The 26,148-nt window shown below is 37.3% G+C and overlaps 1 pseudogene; it reads left to right on the top strand.

Annotated features, from left to right (window-relative positions):
* The first annotated feature begins 23,868 nt into the window (after positions 1-23,868).
* Positions 23,869-24,616, top strand: LOC101437718 (fructose-2,6-bisphosphatase TIGAR pseudogene; annotated as a pseudogene).
* Positions 24,617-26,148: the final 1,532 nt, after the last annotated feature.

The following is a 26,148-nucleotide window of genomic DNA, read 5'->3' on the forward strand; positions in this document are numbered from 1 at the left end:
CATGCGCAGTGCTGATATGCACAAGGAGTGCCGTGCCACGCAGGGTTGTCCCCCGTGTAGGGAAGCCCCACGCGCAAGAAGTGCACGTGTAAGGAGAGCCGCCCACCGCGAAAGAAAGTGCAGCCTGCCCAGGAATGGCGCCGCCCACACTTCCCGTGCCGCTGACGACAACAAAAGCAGACAAAGAAACAAGACACAGCAAATAGACACAGAGAACAGACAACCGGGGGAGGGGGGATTAAAAATAAATCTTTAAAAAAATATATATTTTGATTATGATATTACACTATTATAGTTCTGCAAAATGATAACTTTAAAGGAATCTAGGTGATTTGATTTGCAAGTTTTTCCAATTTACTTATTAAATTCAATTTTTAAAAAACTTTCTTCTTGTTTGGTTTTTTTTGGGCATTTAAAAAATTTATTGAAGTGTATCATACATAAACATACATAAAAAGTGTATACTAATAGTTGTGAACTTACAAAACAAACATACATAGCATCATACAGGGCTCTTATACTTCAATAATACCTTGCATTGTTGTGAAACACTTTTAATGATGAAAGAGCACCCTCAAAAATATTACTACTAACCAAAGTATTTTACATTTGGTGTATTTTCCCCCAATCCACCCTATTATTATTTTATATCATTTATACATAAACATACATAAACAGTAAGTGTATAGTAGAAGTTGTGAATTTACAAAGCAAACAAGTGTAATAACATCATACAGAGGTCCCATACATCAACCCACCACCAACACTTTGCATTGTTGTAAGATATTTGTTACAAATTATAAAGAATATCATCAAAATCTTACTACAAACTATAGTTCATATCTTACATTTGGTCTGTCTGCCCTCTATTGCACCCTATTATTTTTTTAAATATATTTTTATTACAGAAGCGTAAACTTACAAAAGAATCATGCACATGTGCAGAATTCCCATACAACACCCCTCTATGAACACACCACACTGTAGTGGAACATCTGTTACAGATTATGAGATAATATCATCAGACTATTACCACTAGCCATGGTCCACAGTATATGTTGGCAAATTATTTTCATACTCCCCCATTATCAACACAGTACATCTTTGGTATAGGTGAATGGATATTACAGTATTGCTGTTAACCACAGTCCATAGGTCAGCACAGTTGTATTTTTCCCACACTTCTCCACAATCCCACCACCCTGCAATAGTGACATACATCTAGTCTAGCTCACAAAGGACACTCTTGGATCTGTACCATCAACCACAATTCTCATCCACCTCTGGGTTTACTGTATATTCAGTCCCTAGATTATTCTCTAGCATTCTTTCAGTTGACATTTACATCCCTTTCCAGCCACATTCCCATTTATAAACCAGTTGTTACTGTAATGTTACCATCAACTCTGTATTTCCACACTTTTACAGTAAAGTTTAAAATTCTACATACATTAAGCATCAGTAGTCCATCTCAGTCCTCCTTTTATCTCCTTTAAGAATCCATCACCTACCACCAGGTCTTGAAGATATTTTCCTACATTTTCTTCTAGAAGTTTTATGGTTCTTACTTTTGTATTTAGGATTTGATCCATTTTTAATTAATTTTTGTATAAGCTGTGAGATAGGGGTCCTCTTTCTTTCTTTTGGCTATGGATATCCAGTTCCCTCAGCACCATTCTTTGAATGGACAGTTCTGGATGGGAATGACAGACTAGTCAAAAATCACTTGACCATAGTTGTAAGAGTCTGTTTTTGAACCATCAGTTTTGTCCCATTGGTTTATGTATCTGTCTTTATGTCAGAACCATGCTGTTTTTACCACTGTAGCTAGGTAATATGGCTTAAAGTCAGGAAGTGAAAGTCTTCCAACTTTGCTTTTCCTTTTTAAGAAGTTTCTGGCTATTTGTAACCCCTTACCTTTCCAGATAAACTTGATAATCATGTTTTCCATTTATTTAAAAAATGCTGATGGAGGTTTTATTAGAATTGATTGAATCTGTTTATTAATTTGTGTAGAACTAACATCTTAATGATATTTAGTCTTCCAATTGTTTAGGTCTTTTTAAAATTTAGCAATGCACTGTAGTTTTCCTAATGCAAGTGCTTTACGTTGTTGGTTGAGTTTATTGCTAAATATTTGATTATTTTAGTTTTAGTGTGTTTTTTGTTTTGTTTTGGTTTTGGTTTGGTTTTAGTTTTGGTTATGGCATGTGGGGAATATCTTTTTCCAGCCTTTCATTTTCAATCTATTGATATCCTTGGGTCTAATGTAAGTCTCCAGCAGATAGCATATAGGTGGCTCATATTTTCCTTTCCATTCTCCCAGTCTGTGTCTTTTTATTGGGGAGTTTAGTTCATTAACATTCAATGTTATTATTGTAAAGGCAGTTCTTAATTCACCCATTTGGCCTCTGGGTTTTATCTGTCATTTTATTTTCACACTCTTTTGGCCCTTTTACTTTTACTGATATAATCTTCATTTCTAGAGTCTCTTCCAAAGCTCTCTCTCCTATCTTTTCTTTTCAGACTACAGCGCACCCTTTAGTATTTCCTGCAAAGCCCATCTCTTGGTTACAAACTCTCTCAGTTTCTGTTTATCTGTGAATATTCTAAATTCACCCTCAGTTTTGAAAGACAGTCTTGCTGGATATAAGATTCTTGGCTGGAAGCTTTTCTCTTGCAATATCTAAATATACTATACCACTATCTTCTTGCCTTCATGGTTTCTGATGAGAAAACAGGATTTAATCTTGTTGATTATCCTTTATATGTTATGCATTGCTTTTCTCTTGTTGCTCTCAGAATACTCTCTTTGTCTTTGGCAGGTGACATCCTGACTAGTATGTGCCTCAGAGTTGGCATATTCAAATTTATTTGGATGAGAGTTCATCATGCTTCTTGGACGCAGCTATCTGTTCTTCAGTGGGGTTGGGAAATTTTCTACCATTATTTCTTCAAATGTTCCTTTTGCCCGTTTCCCTTATCTTCTCCTGGGACACCCATGGCACATATGTTTGTACATCTATTGCTGTTATTTTGTTCCCTGAGACCTTTCTCAATTTTTTCCATTCTTTCCTTCATCTGTTCTTTTGTATGTTTGCTTTTGGAGGTCATTCCTTCAAGCTCACCAATCCTTTCTTCTGCCTCCTCAAATCTGTTGTTATATGATTCCAGCGTATTTTAAATTTCATTTATTGTGCCTTTCATTTCCATAAGATCTGCTTTTTTTTATTATGCTCTGAGTCTTCTTTGTGCTCATTCAATGTCTTCGTAATATCCTCAGTCTCTTTAGCCATCTCATTGAATTTATTAAGGAGATTTGTTTGAACATCTATGATTAGTTGTCTCAACTCTTTTATGTCATCTGGAGGCTTTTCTTGTTCCTTTAACTGGGCCATATCTTCCTGTTCCTTTGTATGGGTTGTAATTTTTTGTCGGTGTCTTGGCATCTGGTTTACTATTTATTCTGGGTGCAGTTTCTCTCCTTAGTTTAGAGTATTATTGCACTTTCTCCCTTGCTGGTTGTGTAGTAAAGGCCAAGGATGTGGTTGGTGCTATAAGTTGTGGAGATTCAAGCTGCTCACATTGTCCCAGGGACCAATGAAGCTTCTCCCACCTTTCTCCTTTGCCAGGTATAGGGACAGAGCCACAGCCATATGTAAAAATCCAAGTTGTGCAGGCCTAGACTGTAGTTGCCCAGAGAAACTGACGAAGCTTCATGCTCCTTCCTCCTCTGCCCGGCATGACAATGGATCTGCAGGTGTGGGCAGTAATCTATGCTGTGTGTGTAAAACTATATAACCTTTTATCTTGTGATTTTGAAAAACTTTGCAACTAACCCATTTGGTTCCCCACCCCATTCTGTTTTACAACTTTGTAGTCCTGTGATCACTAGACAGCCCCTTAATGTTTATTAATGAAAGAACCTGAGGTAGCCAGAACTGACCCATCCCAATTACTCATTAGTATAAGCCTGGCTATCCTTGGATACTATAAAACTATTGGGGAGTTTAGGGAGACAGATTTTAGGCCATGAGGCCATCTGTTCTCCTTGCTGTATGCTAGCAATAAACTCTCTCTCTCCTTGAAACTCTCATGTCTGTGGAATTGGCCATTTGGTGCATATAAGGCAGAAAAGATCTCCACATTAGACCAGTAACACTTTTGTTGTGTAAAAAATATTAAATTAAAAATCTTAATGTAAAAGGCAAAATGATAAAGCATTAGAGGAAAGATAGGATAATATCATCATAGCTGGTAGGAAAGGATCTTATAAAACAACAAAAAATATTAAAAAACATTAAACACAAAGGAAAAGTTTGAACAAATTGACTGTATTAAAATTAAGAATTTACTTTGGGGGAGTGGATGTAGCTCAAGTGGTTGAACTCCTGTTTCCCATATACAGGGTCCCAGGTTCAATCCCCTGTACCACCTAAAAACTTAACGAACAACAAACAAATGATGAAGAAAACCACCTCAGGGGAGCCGATGTAGCTCAGTGGTTGAGAACCGGCTTCCCATATACCAGGTACTGGGTTCAATCCCTCACCTTAGTATCTCAAAATTTTTTAAAAAATAAAAAATTTATTTTGCCAACGGACACTGTAATAATACTGAAAAGACAAGTCATAGAGATGAAACATATTTTCAATAAATATAACCCAAAGTGTTGAAATTTGGAATACATAAAGAACTTTTTCAAATCAGTGGTGAAGAATACAAAGAACCCAATAGAAAAAAGGACAAAAGACTCTTTTTCAAGACAAACCAGATTTAGTTTAATTAATAATAATTTGTCATTAACAAAACATGTATACCACATCTAATGTTGAGTTACTTTTATCCTGTTCTGTGACTTGGTTATAGGATTGGCATTTACTTTCATAACATCTAAAACATTTGGTCCCAAAGTTAGAAATGATGATGCATACAGATCTTTTCAAATAGAAGCAAATGTCAGAAATATCTACAACATGAAATGGTTTATACTCTGAACATTTGAAAAAATGGAGACTTTGACTACATATATATGTATATATATGTATAGTCAAGAGTTTATACTATATGTGTTTAAAAAAATGAGATGTTAGCTAAATATGTGTGTATATGCAATAGTTAATACTGTTTGTAAAAAGCAGACTTAGGCTAAAATAGTAAATTTAAACAATTCTATAATTTTTTTGGTGACTCTAAAGGTACTTCAAATTTCCCAGTGTTTTAAGTCAATGCTATATGAATTTGAATGTATATCATTACTTTAATGTAATTATACTGACCTGCAAGTTAATAAAATATATAATTGCTAAAATATCTGATAGGAAGTTTTAATGTGCGTGGATGTAAATAGCATGGTTTTTTATTTTTTAATTTTATATTAATGTTACAATTATTCCATTAACACAAGATATTAACTACAATAACAATAAATCTGCTTTGGTCTATGGTTATACTCCCCCTTATTTCTGTTCATTCCTCAGTCTTGAGGAATTTGGGATGATGTTTGCTCTGTTTCAAGCTGAGAGAGTACTTAGATATTATGGGGCAAAGGAAAGGAATTGTTTTGCTTGTAGTGGAAGATACTCCTTGTTTGTGGGATGGGACTTGGACATTATCATTGGTTTGTTAGTTCTCCAGGGCAAGCTTGAAGAACTGGAAAGTAAGAATTGGCTGCAACTCTGCTAGGTTTCAGGGCAAAATTGACTTACGAACAATCCAAAGATTTAAGTCTTCCAGAAATATATTTAACAGGTACATTGAAAATTATAGGTTCAAATGAAGTAGAAGAATCATCATTAGGGGAATTATAAATAAGTATAACTATGTTATATTTGGGAAATAGATTTTCATATATTTCCCAAATAGGGTCTGCTGAGGGGATGTTGATTTTATGACACAGTGTGGCTTGCCTATGGTGTCTGGACATCCCTAGAGCCCTTGGGAGCACTTTGGTTTGAGACCTTGTTTACTATGACAGTTTGTGAAATCTGCCCAAGACCTGCATAAGCATACCCTCTGGTATGACCTCCCAATACACTTTGAAATCTCTTAGCCATAATAACTCTTTTTTTATGTAATATTTTTCCCTTTTGGTCAAGGTCTTTTTCCAAATGCATCACTGATTACTGCTTGGTAATAATCCCTCAGTGCCAGGGAGGCTCATCCCTGGGAGTCTCTAAGCCAAAGCAGAGTTTGACTTACAGAGAGGCCACCTTGTTACCTTCAGGAGGTAACTCTTAGGCATTAACTATAATTAAACTTAGTCTCATTATTACAGGAATAAGGCTCATAAGTGCAAGCATTAAGATCAAGAGCTTGGCATAGTGGTCTGTTTTCCTTTATTAGGCAAGGATTATATATTCCAGAGATTTTTGCCACCTTATTTGAGAAAGTAGCAGGACTTCCCCTGGATGGAAGTTGAATATTTTATTAGCTACTGTGTGAGTCTCTATCCAGAAAACATATCTGTGACAATAAGAACACATTTATATCCCATATTAGCATGATTTAAGTGCATTTCTTACCATATATCACCCCACTTTCAACACCCTGGACTAGAGATTTTACCTTTATTATAGCCCCTGAAAGAACTTTCTTATGTTTTTACTATTAACCACAATTCTTGGCCACCTCAGAGTTCACTGTATCATACGGTCCCCTGTTTTATCCTCTAGCTTTCCTTTTAGCATTATGTATGACCTTGTTTTGCTAAATAAAGGTTAGCAATAATGGAAGCTTAATATCTAATGAATCCTGCCAACTATGTCAAAACGTTCTACTCAGGATGTGGCAGAAACTCTAAATTCTATGCAAAGGCAGCTTTATTCAATCAAATGAGTTTCAGATTATATCAAATAAATACAACAATTGAGTAATCACAGAAAAGAATAGTAATTAATTAAAGACATAGAAAAGAATAAAAGTATAAACAACCTGTAGCAGTTTGATATAGTTATGAATTCCAAAAATAGATATTGGATTATGTTTGTAAACTGGTCTGTATCCAAGTGTGATTAAGTTATGATTAGGGCTTTGATTGGGTCACATCAGTAGAGTGTTGAGTCCCTGCCCCTTGGTGGATGGGGACTCACAAATAAAAGGCATGGCAAAGGACAGAATAGGAGTTCTTGATGCTGGAGTTTTGAGCTGGAAGTGAATACATAGGAGAAGAACGCAGAGGAATAGAGACAGCTCCTTACACGTGGCAGAAGCCCTAGGGAGAGAGACAGAGCTGTTTGCTTGATAGTCTACAGCTGGCCTTGTGGAGTGAGCACAGCAGTTGAGCCTGGAGAGAAATGCAGCCCCAGGAAGAGAGGAACCCAAGGAGCCTGAACTCTTGGCAGATTTCGGCAGCCATCTTGCTCCAACACATTGCAATAGATTTGGATGAGGGAGGTAACTTATGCTTTATGGCCTGGTAACTGTAAGCTCCTATCCCAAATAAATGTCCTTTATAAAAGTCAACAGATTTCTGGTATTTTGCATCAACGCCCCTTTGACTGACTAATACACAACCACTCACCATATCAGGGGAAAACTCAACATCTGGTCTCTCATGTGGCTGGGAAACCCCTTTGGCAGGTGATCAGAGTTCCTGATTGGAAAAATGGTCCTAGGCAGTGTTCCCTCCTGGGTGAGGCTCCAACTGGCAGCTTAGGGGCTACCCCTTTTAAAGGGTTCCAAACCTGAGGGTTCCAATGAGTCTTGCAACTCATGAGCAATGACCTCACTGAAAGTAACTGAATCCATCCCGTGGGGGTGGCCAGCCCTCCACAGGAGAGATGCAGTGTCGCAAACGGACTTTGTTCTATTCTATTTATGGTACACTGAACAAGACATCATGGTTTTCAGCTTTTAGTTTTACAGGGGATACAAACAGGATGTGCAAATCTTGTGTCTGGTATTTAGTTTTTCTTAAACATTTGTTTTCTGGGTAATGGATGATGGGGTTGCCTACATAGCAGCATTACAAAATTCTGAAGGACAAGTTAATTATTCACAATTCTATGCTAAAACAGCAGGCACTATAGACTAGAAAGCTTATGAATTCACAATTCTTAACAATAATTTTCTTATAATACATCAGACCCAAAACTTCCCCCTTTAATCATGTTCACACACACACACTTCAGCACTGTTAATTACACTCACATCACTGCACCATCATCACCTCCATGCAGTTCCAAACAATTATAATCAACCTTATAAACTCTGTACAGATTAAACATGAACTCATGATTCTCTACTCCCATTCTATCTCCTGGTAATCTATTGTCCAGACTCTATCTACATGAGACTGCTCACTACACTTCATTCAGATCAGTGAGATCATGCAATATTTGTCCTTTTGTGTCTGACTTATTTCTCCCAACCTAAGACCCTTGAGGTTCATCCATTTTGGCACACACATCAATAATTCATTCCTTCTTACTGCTGAATGATATTCTATCATATGGATATAGGTTTTGTTTATCCATCTTTTTTTTCACTATTTAAAAATTTTTAATAAATACTTCGATTATATAAATGTTACAGAGAATATATGGGCGATTCTCATATGCCCCACTCCCCACACCCCACATTTTCCCACAATAGCTACATCTTTCATCCATGTGTATATTCATTGTAATTGATAAACACATTTTGGAGCATTGCCACTAAGCATGATTATAGTTTACATCATGTTTACACTCTCTCCCATTCGATTCTGTAGGTTATGGTCAGATATATAATGGCCTGTATCTGTCATTGTAATGTCATTCAGGGTGATTCCCAAGTCCAGAAAATGCTCCCCTGTTACACATGTTTTTCCCTTTTCTTAACCCCAGAATATCCGTGGGTCATTGCATCCACAACCATGGTATTTCTTCCATTGCTAGAATCACAAGTCTATAGTAGAAAACTAGTAAGTTTATTATAGTCCCTAGTTCATTTCCCAATCCTGATGACTCTGGGATGGTGATTCCCACTCCACCATTAATTGAGGGGAACTTCAATCCCATTCATTCAATGGATGGTACTCTTTTGCTTTGCAGTGATAGGGGCTCTCGATTCCTTGGTATGTTGTTTGTCCATCATCTCCTCCCTGTTAGTTGTCCTGGGTGAGTCCATTAACCTGGAGAGTAGGTGTTGCAACTCCATTGAGATTCAGGGCTCAGCTGGCACATGGACAGACCAAATATTTAAGTCTCTTGGATGTACACCTACAAACTCTAACAATAATTATAGGTGCAAATAGATGTACAAAAGAATCATACATAGGGAAACCACTGCTGAGTCTAACTCTGTCACACCAGGGAGCACAAATACCAGATTAGTGCCCACTGGCAAGGGGCCACATTCCTGAGCTGTCTGCCTATCCATTCATCTTTTGATGGACACTTGGTTTGCTTCCATCTCTTGGTAATTACGAATCAGTCCACTGTGAACATTGGTGTGCATATATCTGTTTTTGTCCCTGCTTTCAATTCTTCTGGGTATATACCTATTAGCAAAACTGCTGGGTCATAAACTGACAACAGATTTTGTGATTTTAATTTTTTCTAACCCTATGGGATATAAGCAGTGATTATTTTTAAATATTTGAATTTCTTTCATTTCTAGAGACTTAAGAAAATTTAGAAACAAAATGTGCCTCTGCATTTTCCCTTTTAATATATTTGCCCCTCTCCTTAGCCCATTTTTTAGGATATTGCTTTTTTATCATATTTGATATCTCTTCATAGATTGGTATTATTGTTTTTATCATGTAACATATATTTATGTACACTTAAAGAAGTAAATATATATTCATATAAATATAGATATTTATTATATGCTATATTAATGTTATACTAATTATGTTATTAATATAGGTAAGGTTTAATTAATATACATGTTTTTATTCTCCTTTTTACACAAATGAATGATCAGACTCTCTATACCCAGAATTACTTTTTTAAATGTATTTTTTGTTACTCTTTCATTCAGACATTTATTAAGCTCCTACTAAGTGCAGGGCTATGGAACTACATCCTGGGCCTCAAGCTGCCTCATGTTTTATTTATTTATTTATTTATTTATTTATTTATTTAGAGATTTTTATTTTTAAATAAGCTTTAGATTACATAAAATGTTAGAAGAAAAGTACAGGGGATACCCATATACCCTACCCCCACCCCCACACACAGTTTCCCACATTAATAGCATTATTCATTAGTGTGATACATTATTACAATTGATGACCACATACTGAAACATTGCTACTAACCACAGATTATAGTTTACATTGTATTTTACACTTTGCCCCATGCAATTTTATAGGTTTTGACAAAATATATAATGACCTATATCCATCATTGCAACACCATGCAGGACAATTCCAATGTCCCAAAAATGTCCCCACATTACATCTATTCTTCTCTCTCCCTTTCCTCAGAACCTCTGGTGGCCACTCACTTTATATCAGTGATAAATTCTTCCATAACTAGAATAATAATAAGTCTACTTTAGTCCATAGTTGCACTCCCCTCTTAGGTTTCATTCCTCAATCTTGAGGATTTGGGGATGGTGATTCCCACTCTGCTTCTGACTGAGGGGTGGTTAGATCCCATGGGGCAGATGGATGGAACTGTCTTGATTGTAGTTGTAGATACTCTTTGTTTGGGGGATGGGCATTGCCCATCATCATTCTTTTGTTGGTTTTCCTGGGTGAGTCCAATCAACTGGTGAGTAGGTGTTGCAACCCTGAGATTGCTGAGGTGTTGCTGAGATTCGGGGCTCAAGTGGCATCTGAACAGACTGAAGATTGAAGTCTCTGGGACATATATTTAAGAAGTATAGTACTAGTTATAGGTTCAAATAAAAGGGGCAAAAGAGGCATGTGTAGGGAAATTATCAATGAGTCTAACTCTGTTACATTGGGAGCATAAATTCCAGAGTAAGGGTCATTGACAGGGTACTGAATTCCTGAGATTATCTGCCCTGTTTATAGTGTCTAGATGTCTCTAGAACCCTCAGGAGCCCCACTCTTTGAGGCACTGTTTACTATGGCAGTCAAGGAGATCCTGCTGAGATGTGCACAAGCATAACTCTTGGAATGACCTCCTGACTCACTTTGAAATCTCTTAGTTATAAAAACTCATTTGTATTTAATATTTCATCACTTGATCAAGGTCTTTTTCCACATGCATCACTAGCCAGCACTTGATAATAATCCCTTGGTGGTGGGGAAACTCATCCCCAGAGTCATGTCCTTTGCCTGGGTTAATGTAGTGCATTTATATGCTGAGTTAGGCATAGAGAGAGGCCACATTTGAGCAAAAAGGAGGCTTTCAGGAGGCAACTCTTAGGCAATATATAATACTAAACTAAGTTTCAATTTCACAAGAAAAGGTTCATAAGTACAACCATCAAGAGAAAGGGCCTGTTACAAAGGTCTGTCCTTTACTAGGCACTGCCCATGTACTTAGGGAATTTTTGCTGCTGTATTAGAGAATGTCACAGGACTTCCCAGGATGGGAATTCAATATTCTTTCAGTTAATGTATGGGCCTTTACCCACTGAGACAACCCCATAACCACTTGAACATATTAATATGCCATAGCGCATGGCCCAGGTGCACCCCTTCCTACACATTCCCCCATCATCAACACCTCCACCGATGATGCTCCCCTGCCACAGTTGTGACTCCTCTGTGATCCAAAACCTCCTAAAAAACAGAGCCAAAAATATAAACAATTTAAAATTACAAATAAAATACAAAAATAAAAAATAATGAAAAATTTTTAAATTGTGTTCATTGTGTCTTTCATCACTGTAAGATCTGTTATCTCTTATGTATGGTGACAATTTCTTCCATATATTTCCCCAATATCTTATTTTTTTCACTTTATGTTCAAAGAAGTTTTAGGTTATAAAAAAGTCACATAGAAAATATAGGGGATTCCCATGTACCCAACACTCTCCCCCTCTCCCACTGTCCCCTGTTAATAACACTTAACATTTGTTACAATTTTTAGGGTACATTTGTTTACATTGCAGTTTACATTTTGCACTATACATTTTTATAGATTTTGACAAAATTTAATGCCCTGTATCCACACTATAAAACCACATGTATTGGTACAAGGATAGACATACTGACCAATGGAACAGAATTGAGAGTTCTGATACAGTTCCTCACATATGCAGCCAACTGATATTTTACAAGGCCACCAAACCCACTCGACTGGGACAGAATGGCCTCTTCAACAAATGATGCTTGAGGAACTGGATATCCATATCCAAAAAAATGAGAGAGGAACACCACCTCACACCTTATAAAAAATTAACTCAAGATGGATAAAAGATCTAAATATAAGCGCCAAAACCATATAGATCTTGAAAGATAATGTAGGGAAGCATATATGAGATATTGCAGTAGGAAATGGTTTTATAAACTTTAAACACAAAGCACAAGCAAAAAAAGATAAACAGATAAATGGGACCTCCTCAAAATTAAAAACATTTGCACTTCAATGGAGTTTATCAAGAAAGTGAAAGGTGCCTACTAAATGGAAGAAAATATTTGGTAACCATCTATCCTATTAGGGCCTGATATCCAGCATATAAGGAAAATTTACATCTCAAAAATACAGACAAACAACCCATTTTAAAAATAAGCAAGAGATTTGAATAGATACTTCACCAAAGAATTACAACTGGCTAAAGAGCACATGAGGGAAGCGGACTTGGCCCAATGGATAGGGCGTCCACCTACCACATGGGAGGTCCACAGTTCAAACCCCAGGCCTCCTTGACCTGTGTGGAGCTAGCCCATGTGCAGTGCTGATGCACGCAAGGAGTGCCGTGCCATGCAGGGGTGTCCCCGCGTAGGGGAGCCCCATGCGCAAGAAGTGCGCCCCGTAAGGAGAGCCGCCCAGTGTGAAAGAAAGTGCAACCTGCCCAAGAATGGCACCGCACACATGGAGAGCTGACACAACAAAATGACGCAACGAAAAGAAACACAGATTCCCAGTGCCGCTGATAAGGATAGAAGCAGTGACAGAAGAACACACAGTGAATGGACACGGAGTGCAGACAACTGGGGGGGGAGGGAGGAGAGAAATAAATAAAAAACAAATCTTTTAAAAAAAGAGCACATGGAAAGATACTTGGCATAACTAGCTTTCATGGAAATGCAAATCTAAACTGCAATGAGATATCATCTTACACCTATTAGACTGGTGGCTATTAAAAAGCAGAGGAGAGAAGCAGATGTGACTCAAGCAGTTGGGCACCTGCCAAGCACATTGGAGATCCCAGGTTCAGTTCCCAATACCTCCTAAAGAAGACAAGCAAGACAACCAGCTGACACGATGGGCTGGCATGGCAAGGATACAATAAGATGTCAGTCTAGCTAAAGTTTTGTGGATTTTATTGATCTTTTCAAAGAACTGACTTTCAGTTTTACTGAGTCTCTCAATTGTTTTTCTTTTTTGTTCTTTATCTCATTTATCTCCACTCTAATCTTTGTTATTTTTATCCTTCTGTTGGCTTTGGGTAGAGTTTGTTCTTTTTCCAGATCCTTTAGTATTGAAGTAATGTCTCTGATTTCAGATCTTTCTCCTTTTTTAAAATAAGCATTTAGAGCCATAATTTCCCCTTTCACCAATGCCATTGCTGCATTCCGTAAGTTTTGATATGTTGCATTTTCATTTTCATTTGCCTCAAGATATTTCCTAATTTTCCTTGTGACTTCTTCTTTGACCCATAGATTGTTTAACAGTCCATTGTTTAATGGCCAATTAGTAGATTTCCCATTTATCCTTCTGTTTGATTTCAAGCTTCATTCTATTGTGGTTGGAGAAGGTACATTTTATGATTTCAATATTTTTGAGTGTATTAAGATTTGTTTTGTGACCTAACATACTGTCTATCCATGAGAATCATACATGTGCAATTTTTTTTTTGTTTTCTTCTATGGCTTTTGAAGCTGTGTTTTCTTAATCCAGCCTTTGCCCAGTTAATGCAGCACTTTAATTGTTTTACATAGTTTTAAGTAAAGTTACTGTCTTTTAAGATTCTCCTGATACCAAGCCAAATTGTTTTTTTCCCCTGGACCTTTTATAGTTCCTTTTCTATCTTCTTGTTTTAAAAATTATTACTATTATTCTTTTAGTCTTCTTCAACCTTTCTTTTTCTATGACCTTAAATTTTTTTTCAGGGAAACATGGACAACTACAAGGATATAGCATAAGTGGAACCAAAACAAAATAAAACCCTAGAGTAGAAAGAGAAGCTAACCATCTGAATAAGCACATCAAGATAAACAGATGCCAAAACAATAGCAAAAAATTACAAGTCTTACTAAGAAACAGGAAAACATGGCCCAGACTAATGAACAAACAAAAAAACAGGAGGAGATGTAGAATGTGGAAAGGCTAATCAAGGATGTCCAAATAAGTGCTATGAATCAACTTAATGAAGTGAAGTAAGAGATAAAGGATATTAAGAAGACACTGGAGGGAAGCGGACTTGGCCCAGTGGTTAGAGCATCCATCTACCACATGGGAGGTCCACGGTTCAAACCCCTGGCCTCCTTGACCCATGTGGAGTTGGCCCATGTACAGTGCTGATGCACACAAGGAGTGCTGTGCCACACAGGGGTATCCCCGCATAGGGGAGCCCGATGCGCAAGGAGTGCACCCCGTAAGGAGAGCCGTCCAGTGCGAAAGTAAGTGCAGCCTGCCCAGGAATGGCACCGCAAACACAGAGAGCTGACACAACAAGATGACGCAACAAAAAGAAATACAGATTCCCATGCTGCTGACAACAACAGAAGCAGACAAAGAAGATGCAGCAAATAAACACAGAGAACAGACAACCAGGTTGGAGGGAGGAAGGGGGAATAAATAAATGGATCTTTTAAAAAAATGAGAGAGAGTTCAAAATATTCACAGATAAAACAGAAATTAAGAGAGTTTGTCAAAAAAAAAAAGTTTGTCAAAAGAAATCTTCCCTTCAAGAAATATTAAAGAGAGTTCTGCAGGTTGAAAGGAAGAAACAGGAGAGAGAGGGTTGGAGGAGAATGTAGAAAGGAAAATTACTAGTAAGAATAGCTAAAAAGATAAAAAGATAAATAAAAACAAAATATGACAAATACAAAACTAAAGAAAAAATGATTAAATGCTACTTTGACAGTCATAACATTGAATGTTAATGGAGTAACTGTCCAATGAAAAGACATAGACTGGCAGAGTGGATAAGAAAATATGACCCATCTATATGCTATCTACAAGAAACTCACCTTAAACCCAGGGAAACAAAGAGATCGCAAGTGAATGGTTGGAAAACAATTTTACATGCAAAAAATAAATAAGAGTAGAAGTAGCTATATTAATAATCAGACAAAATAGATTTTAAGTGCAAAACTATTGTAAGACACAAAGAAGGAAAGTATATATTAATAAAAAGGGTACTCTATCAGAAGAAATAACAATCAAACATTTATACCCCTAACCAGTGTGTCAAAATACATGAGACAAATATTGGAAAAAATAAGGGAAGAAGTTGATGCCTCTGCAATTATGATGGGGGACTTTAATACCCTATTATCACTATTAAATAGAACACCTCAACAGAATCATAATAAAGAACAAGACCTTGAATAAAACATTAGAGAATCTAGATCTAGTAGACATATACAGAACATTACACCTGAATACAGCAAGATATACATTGTTCTTAAGCATACATGGATCATTCTCCAGGATAGACAACATGCTGTGCCACAGAACAAGTATCAATGAATCCAGAAAGACTGAAATTATGCAAAATAATTTCTCAAACCACAACAGAATGAAGCTGGAAATTCATAAGGGGCAGAGAACCAGAATAGGCACAAAGATATGGATTTTAAGCAACACACTCTTAGATAAGCAGTGAGTCAAGGAAGAAATTGCAAAGAAATCAGTAACTAGAAACAAATGAAAATGAGAAAAAAAATATCAAAACTTATGGGATGCAGCAAAAGAAGTGCTGAGAGAGATATTTATAGCCTTAAATGCCTATATTTAAAAAGAAGAGCTAAAATAGAAGACCTAACTGAACATCTGAAGGAACTAGAAAAATAACAAAAAACGAATCTCAAAGCAAGCAGAAAGAAGGAAATAATAAAGATTAGAGCAGAATTAAATGAAATTAAGAATAAAATAACAATAGAAAACTTTAATAATACCAAAAGCTGATTCTTTGAGGAGATTAATAAAATTAACAAGCCCTTGGCTAAACTAACAAAAAACAGAGAAGATGCAAAATAAAAAATGAGAGAGGGGAATATCACCACCAATGCCACAGAAATAAAGAGTATGTCACCAAGATGGATAAGTTTGAAGAAATGGATAAATTTTTAGAAACACGCAAGCAGACTACACTGATGAACAAAGAAACTGATGAACTAAACAGACCAATCACAATTAATGAGATTGAATTAGTCATTAAAAACCTCCAGGGAAGTGCATGTGGCTCAAGTGATTGAACTCCCATCTTCCACATGGGAGGTTCCAGGTTTGGTTTTCAGTGCCTCCTGGAGAAGATGAGCAAGACAATGAGCTGGTGCAATGGGCTGGTGCAGTGAGCTGACACAACAAGATGACACAACAAAAGAAACAAAGAGGAAACACAATGAGAGAGATAACAAAGTAGGGAGCGGAGGTAGCTCAAGTGATTGAGTGCCTCTCTCACATGAGGTTTGGTTCCTGGTGCCTCCTAAAGAGAAGATGAGCAGATACAGGGAGCACACAGTGAATGGAAACAGAGAGCAGACAGTGAGCATAAACAACAAGGGGGGAGAGGATAAATAAAATAAATATTTTTTAAAAACAGAATTAAAAATACCTTGCAACTAAGAAAAATCCAGGACCAAATGTCTTCACAGGTATATTCGACCAATCATTCTGAAAAGAACTAAACACCAATCCTACTTAAACTTCAAAAAAGTTGAAATGGAGGGAACATTACCTAACTCATTCTATGAGGCCAACATCACACAAATACCAAAGCCACATAAAGGCACCACAAGAAAACTACAGATCACTCTCTCTAATGAATCTGAATGTTAAAATTCTCAACAAAATATTTGCTAATCATATTCAATAACACGTCAAATGAATTATACAGCATAATCAAGAGGGTTTCATCCCTGGTATGCAAGGATGGTTCAAAATAAGAAAATCAACCACATTAAGAGATCAAAAGAAAAACATCACCTGATTTTTTGAGACAAATATTGGAAAAGTTAAGGGAAGAAATAGATGCAGAAAAAGCACTTGACAAAAGACAGGACGCTTTCTTGACAACACTTCAAAGATAGGAATAGAAGGAAACTCCTTCAAAATGATAAAGAGTATCTAAAAAAACCCACAGCTAACATTATATTCAATTGTGAAATGCTAAAGGCTTTACCTCTAAGATCAGGAACAAGACAAGGATACCCATTGCCACTGCTCTTATTTAACATTGTATTAGAAGTACTTGCACAAGAAAAAGAAATAAAAGGCATCCAAATTAGTAAGGAAGAATTTAAAATCTCACTATTTGCAGATGACATGATCTTATACACAGAAAGCCCTAAAAAATCTACAACAAACTTCTAGAGCTGATGAACAAGTTCAGTAGAGTGGCAGGACACAAGATCAACACACAAAAATCAGTAACACTTCTGTACACCACTAATGAACCATCTGAGGAGGAAATAAAGAAAAAAAGCATTCATTAGCAACTAAAAAAAGTCAAATATCTAGGAATAAAGTTGACTAAAGAAGTTAAGGACTTGTACACAGAAAATTATACAACATTATTAAAGGAAATCAAAGAAGACCTAAATAAATGGAAGAATATTCCATGTTCATGGATTGGAAGAATAAACATCATTAAGGTGTCTGCCCTACCCAAGTTGGTTTATATATTTAATGCATTCCCAATAAAAATTTTAACAGCATTTTTTAGTGAATTGGAAAACCTAATTAGGAAATTTATTTGGAAGGGCAAGGGACCTTGAATAGCCAAAAACCTATTGAAAAAGACAAATGATATTGGAGAAATCACACTGCTTGACTTTCAAGCATACTACAAGCTACAGTGGTCAAAACTGCATGGTATTGGCACAAGGATGTATATACTGACAAGTGGAACCAAATTGAGAGTTCTGACATAGAGCCTGGCATATATGGTCATGTGATATTCGAAAAGGCCATCAAGCCCACTCAACTAGGACAGGATGGCCTCTTCAACAAATGGTGCTTGGAGAACTGGATATCTATATCCAAAAGAATGAAAAAGGATCATCATCTCATACCCTCTAAAAAAAATTAACTCAAGATGGATCAAAGATCTAAATATAAGGGCCAAGACCAAAAAGCTCCTAGAGTATAATGTTCTCATATAGAATCAGAACATACTGTCTATATTATAATCTTGAGTATATAGGAAATATTTTGCTATTAAAGTATATTTATCAGGAAAGATATTCATTATATACTGTAGAGTGAAAACAGAGGCATTGAGCCCATGGTTCTTAAACTGTGTGCTCAGGCTCCCAGTATACTCACAGGGGTGCTGTGCTATGCTGAACTCACAATGCAGCATTTAAAATGCATTATGAGATAGTTTAACTTTCTAGGAAAACACAGCAACATCTGTCATACATCGCGGGAACTTCTACTATTAAGTTGTTTAGATCTAACTACTTAATAAAAGATATAGTATTTCTTTTGGCCTACTGTTGCCATGAAAAATTTACTGAGACATCCAGGGCACCCTGAACCAAGAAGATTTGGAAAACTTTGCATTAAGCCTTAACAATCCATCTTGGTATAAATACCAAGAAGTTCTTGTTTAATGTTTTCTTTAGGTGTGAGATCAAATGTAATATTTGTTTACTCCTTGCTATGCATTTTAATCTGTATTTACTAGTTTGTATGATTAATACTAATATTTTTAAATCCTGAAACACTGATAGTCATAGGCATTATCCTTTTAATTCATCCTTGTAAATTTTACTTATATATTTTCTCTATATTTATAAATGAAGTGGATATACATTTTGAAGTAGCTTCTTCTCCATTTCAACATAGGCTGTGAGTAGAGGCCCCTTCTAATCCACGCCTTTTGGAGATAATGAAAGAAACAGACATCTAGGAAGTAGGAAAGTTAATCTTGAGCAGCACTAGTCCAACATTTGAGATGTTCACTGAAGGAAGGACTGTGGAGGTCTTTAGAATGGAGTCCTCTGAGGACCCTGGGAAAGCACTCAGTGCACATTCAAATGTCCAAACTGAACTGCAGATTTTTCAACCTCCATCTCTATCCTTCTAGGGGAACTTAAACTGGGGCACTAGCCTATCTCCTTTTGTGACTTGATCCTGGACAGTGAACTGGAAGGGAAGCATATGAATTTGTGGAGAAGATGGAGATTGGAGGGCAGTTTCACAGAGCTAGGGCCACAGGGGAAGGGGGTGTAGAATGTTCTTGTGCTCACAGTAACTGAAAATGTATTGTAATCATTAGCAATGATTATCTTCTTTCTTGATCTCCCTAACTTGTATCTAGTCTATCTCTATTTGTATCACAGAAAGATGTTACCCTTCACTGATTGCCAGCTGATTGCTCTAATTTTTTTTTTTTACAATGCTTGGAGCATAAACAGTTTCTGTGGCAGTTTGATATTATTTATGAATTCCAAAAAAGAGATATTGATTGCATTTGTAAACTGGTCTGTTCCTCTATGTGTGATACCCTTTGATCGTATTAGATTCAGTGGAGATGCCTTTGATTAAATTATGTTAAGATTAGGGCTTTGATTTGGTCACATCATTAGGGCATGCAGGGTTGAGTCTCCACCCCATTGGTGGGTGGGCATTTACACAGAAAAAGACAGAGAAGATACACACAGTATCCTGTGACCCAGGAAGAGAGATAAGCCTGATAGTTTACAGATGACTTTGTGAAATGAACAGAACACCTGAGCCCTGAAAGAAATGAGCCCCAGGAAGAAAGACAAGCCTTCTGCCAGCCTACAGTTGAGATTAGAAGAAGCTGGAACCACGGAGCCTTAAGAGGTAGAAGGAAGGCTGAACCCTTTGTGTTAACACATGGCAACAGACTTAGGGTGAGAAAATACCTCTAATGGTACCTTGAGTTGGACTCTTTAGGGACTTGTGACTGTAAGCTTCTACCCCAAATAAATACCCTTTATCAAAGCCAACAAAGTTCTAGTACTTTGCATCAGCACCCCTTTGGCTGCCTAATACAGCTTCAGAGTCTGATCCAGTTAAAGTCAGGCACCTCAGTGCAGACAAGGTTGTTGCCTGATTTTGAGGCTTGTTCTTTCCTAGGTAGACCTTCTGCCTGCTGGAGCAGGAACTTGGTGTAAGATGTTGTGGACTCACTCATCACTGGCTTCCCCAGCCAGATTTTCCCTATGTAGTATAACTTATTTTGCCATGGCTGCCATGACAAATACCATGCAATGGGTAGACATAAACAACAAGAATTTCTTGGTTCATGGTTTGGGAAGCTAGAAGTCCAAAATCAAGGCATTGGCCAGATCATGTTTTCTCCCCAATGTCTGTAGCAACCTGGTGCTGGCTTGCCACCATCCTTGGGGTTCCTTCACTTTCATCTCTGTCTACCATCACATAGCAATCACTCTTTCCTTGTGTTTTCTATTTTGGTTTCTGTTGACTTCTGGCTTCCTCTGACATGTCAAAATTTCCTCTCTTTAGGAGGATGGAGGAAAGCCCACCTTGATTCAATTTGGTCTCATCTGAAAAGGATATTGGAAGATGCTATTCACAAATCAGTCCACATATGAACTATATTTACATCTTCACAGGCCCTATTTACAAATGGGTTCATGCCCAGAGGAGCATGGATTAAGAAATGAAGATGTTTTTTTGGGGGGGAGGGGATACATGATTCAAACCCAAAAGAACAGGAGCTGGGAGAGGGATACATGGGATAGTGCCACTACCCAGATACTGCCACCAGCTCAGAAGAGACCTTCTACTGGATGGAACTGGAGAAATGGGAGGTACTGGTACTCATAAGCTGGTGAATATACCCAGAAAAGCTCATCCCCAATATAGAGCTGGGTGGGGTTATGGGGTAGCTGCTGGCTTGAATGCCATGGCCCACCACTGTTCAGTTTTGAAGATTTGTTGAATAAAGGCATCTCAATTTGTTATTCAATCTATAGATAATTTCAGTGATTGTTAATATTAACCAGTTTAATAGATGTTTCTCTGCATGAAAGTTTTCACTGAACTCCTTACACTGACATTTCATAAATTATGATAGCATTGATCTAAAAAGATTGAATAATTTTTAAGAGCTCTTTTAAAAAATTAAGAAAATAAAGCCTTTGTCTCGTATTTCTTTCATTGTTTTAGTTTTTCAGCTTTGTGTATGTTTTTGTGGAGCTAAAGTACTTAATTTTCTAAAATAAAATACATAAGTCATTATCTTTGTGAGTTCTGTGTTTGATGACATGCCTTCCTGTGGTAGTTTGAAATCATTTTATGAATACCAAAAAGAGAAAGTTTATGTTTGTAAACTAATTTAATCCTCTGGTTGTGATACCCTTTTATTGCATTAAATTCAGCTAAGGGGTTTTGATTAGATTACTTGATAAGATTGCTTTAGGACTTTTGATTGGGCTATGTCAGTGAGATGTGACTCAAGTGGAGTCTCTTCCCCCTTGCTGGGTATAAATGGAAACAAAGACTTACTCAGACAGATACAGGAAGAACAAGCTTTGCCATTTTTGATCCTGCCATGTGACAGAAAGGAAAGGCTCAAACAGCTGAGGCCCCCAGGAGAGATGACTCATTTGCCTGATAACTTACAGCTGAAGTTGGGAAGAGGATAGAACAGCTGAGACTGATATAGCAGGCCTGGAAAGAAACCCTATGCCAGGAGGGAGAGGACTACAGGATCGTTTAAGCATGAAGTCGTAAGAGGCTGGGCCCACAGAGCAGCTCAAGAGGAAAAATGAGCCCTGAGGGAATGGTTGAAACCTGGGTAGAGATTGGTGGCCATCTTGCTTCACTGCCTGGCAACAAGCCAGAATAAACAGTAGCTGACTTTGGGGAGAAGGCATTTCTGATGGTGCTTGGGTTTGGAATTTTCATAGTCTTGGTAAACTTTTACCTTAAGTAAGTCTCCTTTATAAAAACCAACAGATTTCTGGTACTTTGCATTGGCAGTCCTTTGGCAAACTAAAACACTTCCCTACATGAGGGTTTTACTGTACCAAAACGTTGCAAAACTTTTATTTCCTTAAAATCTAATTTTTGTAATTTACTTTTAACAATATTTTACCTTGTGTTCATGTAAATATATTAAATATAATGTGTAAACCTTGGATACAGCTTATCTTTGATTCAGATAACTGCATTGTAGTCCTATTAGGAGGCCCAGCAGTCTCTCAGGGGCAGCACACAGCATCTGTGTGCTTGGATTGCCTCACATCCATGAACTTGGCAGCTGTCTTAGTTTGTCAAAGGCTGCCAATACAAAGTAACGGAAATACGTTGGCTTTCATAATAAGGATTCTGTTTAGAGGGAAAGCTTACAAGGCCATGAAACGTTCAAATCAAGGCACCCTCAGAGATGCTTTCTCACCAAAGTCAGCTACTATGGATCCAAGTATCCTGCCTTGTGGTGAAGATGGCTGAGGATCTCTATCTTCCCCTCCAGAATCTACTATCCACCAGAGGGCAGCTGTGGGCAACCCAGCATAGGGCTTGTCTCTTTCCAGATCTTCTTTATCAGTCTTGGCTGCTCCACTTTCTTCCTGAGTTAAGCTATAAATTATCAGGCATATGGCTCATCTCTTCCTGAGCCTTGGCTCCTTAAGCTTTTTGGGAATTCTGTTTTCCTGCAGTCCTCTCTCTATCACATGGGAGCATCAGTATAATATGGCAGCTCCTTTTTCCTGTGTCTCTGTTTATATCAGAACTAGTAAGAGGGCAGAGACTCAACCTGAGTCATGGCTCACTGACTAGTCCGGTCAAAAGGAACTCACACCCGCAGGAATGGATTAGTTGAAAACAATCTTTCTCTTTTTAGGATTCATAAAGGAACTTCAAACTGTCACAGCAGGTAAGGAAACAAGGAGACCAACAAGATTCACAGTGTTTTCCTATATTGACAACAAAAACAGGATCAGCCTGGCTTCAGCGCCTTAGTTCCACAGCATACCATTGAACTGGAAGGGCCAGGTGACGGATGCCATGGGTGGTGGGTTACTGTGCAGTGGAAGAGCCACCCCTAAACCACAGCCCATCCTAAGTTAGATGGTAGGGGGCAATAGCAGGTAGAAAGTCCTACACACAACTGAAACAATGGAGATGGATGAGAAATGGCCTTGTGGCAGTCTCCTACAAGATGGATATAATCAACTGTCTCATGGCATCTTCTTGTTAGACTCATGTATTCTTGCTTTAGGAGGAATGGCAGGACATTCCCCAAGACACAGAAGCACTAGCTTACAGGGTATCTAGCAGAGCTAATTCCCTACAACTCCACCCTCCAATCTTTCACACAAACAGCTAAGGATTTTTGTGTTGAAGTATAGGTCACCCCATTAGACACAATAATTTATTAATGGGGCTTAATGGGCCAAATTCTTTCTATTTGTCATAGACAACTTCAGGAGAGTGTGACCACAATGATGAAACACAGCAGAATGGTCAATCATACTTGTGGACAGACTGCAACCAGGCTCCCAATCCAGAGCCAAGCCACTTAAACATGTGGCAGAGTGCAGAGGAGGGGCACAGGTATATTAAGGGGCATGGGAGTGGAGCTGTGGTGCTTTCTTTGCTCCTCCTGGAGACCATGAAGATGACCCACTTTGCTCTGACCATTGTCCAGCATGGAGAAACAAGACTTAACTTAATACTTCAAGGACAAAGAGTAGATGAGCCTCTTTCATATACTGGAGTTAAATGAGTAGCTGCCATTGGTATATTTCTTAAAAATGACAAGTTTACTCATGCTTTCTCCTGCAAGCTCATGAGGACCAATGCATGGGATTTTGGAGAAAAGCAAATTTTGAAATAGTATGACAGTAAAGTAAGATTCTCTTCTTCAAGAAAGGAAATATGGGGTTGCAGAAGGCAAAGTGCTGAGTGAGCTAAGGCACTGGGAAAACAGCTGGGGAAGAATGCCCAAGAAGACATATGCTGGACCAGTTGAAAATGTACCTTTCAAAAACTTTAAAACTTCTTTGTCAACTGATCCCAAAAGAAGCAGGTCAAAAAGATTAGTTTCCACAAAGCACACCAGACAACTCTCTGGAAACTTCTTTGGCAGAAATATTTCCTTTAGTGAAAAACCTTGGTTCTGAATTTAATTTAAATGCAATCCTCCAGGATTAGAAGCCAGTGTCTTAGTTGTGAGTCATGGTGCCTATATGAGAAGACTGTTGAGTTGTTTTCTGACAGCCTATAACTTTTCCTTAAGAAAAATGCTGAGCAAACATGGCCTCTTTATCATAAACTTGGAGGAAAGAAAAGAAGTTAAACCAACAATTTAGCATGTTTGTATGAACCTACAGGAGCATGTAAACATTGTGACTGGCACCCACTAAATTTAAATCTACATCAATATCTAACAATTAGGAGCCTCTGAGGGAGTGCCTTTGGTTTTATTTATTTCCCTCCTGCTAGTGTTGATTTGCAAACAGTTAAAAAGCTTTCTACTATCGCAGGTTGTAAAGTTCAATGGAATTGGAGCCATGTAAAATACTAATGGAAAATAATTTAGAAGTGACTGATTTGTTTGAGTACAGTTGGCATTTTCCAGAGTAATTTTTTCACCCTGCTCAGTTCCATCTCTGGATTGTAAATGAAGGAATGCATTATTGAAAGGGGGGGGGGAATTAATAACCTTGTTACTGTGGTTTTGTTGATAATTTTCTTTACTCTCTGAAAATCTAGCTTACTTTATTGGCTCTTGGTAAGATACTGTTTGCTTTTTACTATCTCAACCAGTGTTGGGGAGAAGAAATGGTTTATTCTATAATTCACACTACATATTTATAGTGACAATATGTTATATAAAAAAAGGTTCTGTCCTTTAAATGAAAAATTCTTACCATCATAAGTTTATGTAAAGTAAAAATGACACTAATAGTTTTTGTATAGGAATCAACTGCTGGAAAATTTTTGAGGATGGTTTGGAATGTGAGTGAATGCAGTTTAGTATTCCAGAATGATCTGATGTGGAACAGAAGTTAAGGCTTCCTTTTTTTAAAAATTAAAGATGGAATCTCTAAGCAGGAGAAGATAAAAGAGCAACTCTTCTAAGTGATTAAGCTGTCTTGCAAAAGGCAAATCAGTGTAAGTCAAGAAAGACAAAAAAAACCCACAAAATTTAGCTAAGAGAATAAATATACATTTGTCTCTTCTATAACTTATAAGCTGAGGATTTACAGTTTGAGGAAGGCTCTAAAGAAAGTAAATAGTTATAGCATGCTGTGTTGTAACCTCAGGATAAAATAAGAGGCACCATTGAAAACAACGGTGCTATGTAACCTAACAGAGGTTAAATTGTGGAAGGTACAGATGAGGTTACTGCTTCTTTCCACCCAATGTCGCTGGAGAAAAGGCTATTTGATTAGCTTAATTTTGCCCAAAAGATTGGTTGTTCAAAATTCCTTTATATAAAGGAAGAAAGTGTTTATAAATGAGGAAGCTAAGTTTCTAAGGAGTTAAGCAACTTGTCTGTAGTCTCACAGCCAAAAATTAGCGAAGCCAAAATTCAAACTCAGATCTGTGCAACTTCAAATACCATGAGCTTTCTAGATTTGCTAAAGTTGAATCCAAACAAAGGGCATGAAAATCACAAAAGAAATACAAATGGTCAAGAAATGAGAGGACTCTTCTAACCTCACTAGGAATCAATAAGTGAAAATTTAAAGAGAACCATTTTTATGCCATTAAATTGAAAGGCAAAAGATTAATAATATCTAGTGTTTGCATTTAAGCTATCATGTTAATGAATGCTGTGAGTCTAGTCTTAAAAGAGAATTAATACTAAACTTGCAGTTAAGGCTAAAATCACATATAGGTAACACTTACTTTGAACATCATTTAAATCATGTATGAATGTGGAGAAGTA

Source organism: Dasypus novemcinctus, chromosome 6 (genome assembly GCF_030445035.2).
Source record: "Dasypus novemcinctus isolate mDasNov1 chromosome 6, mDasNov1.1.hap2, whole genome shotgun sequence".
Taxonomy (NCBI): Eukaryota; Metazoa; Chordata; class Mammalia; order Cingulata; family Dasypodidae; genus Dasypus; species Dasypus novemcinctus.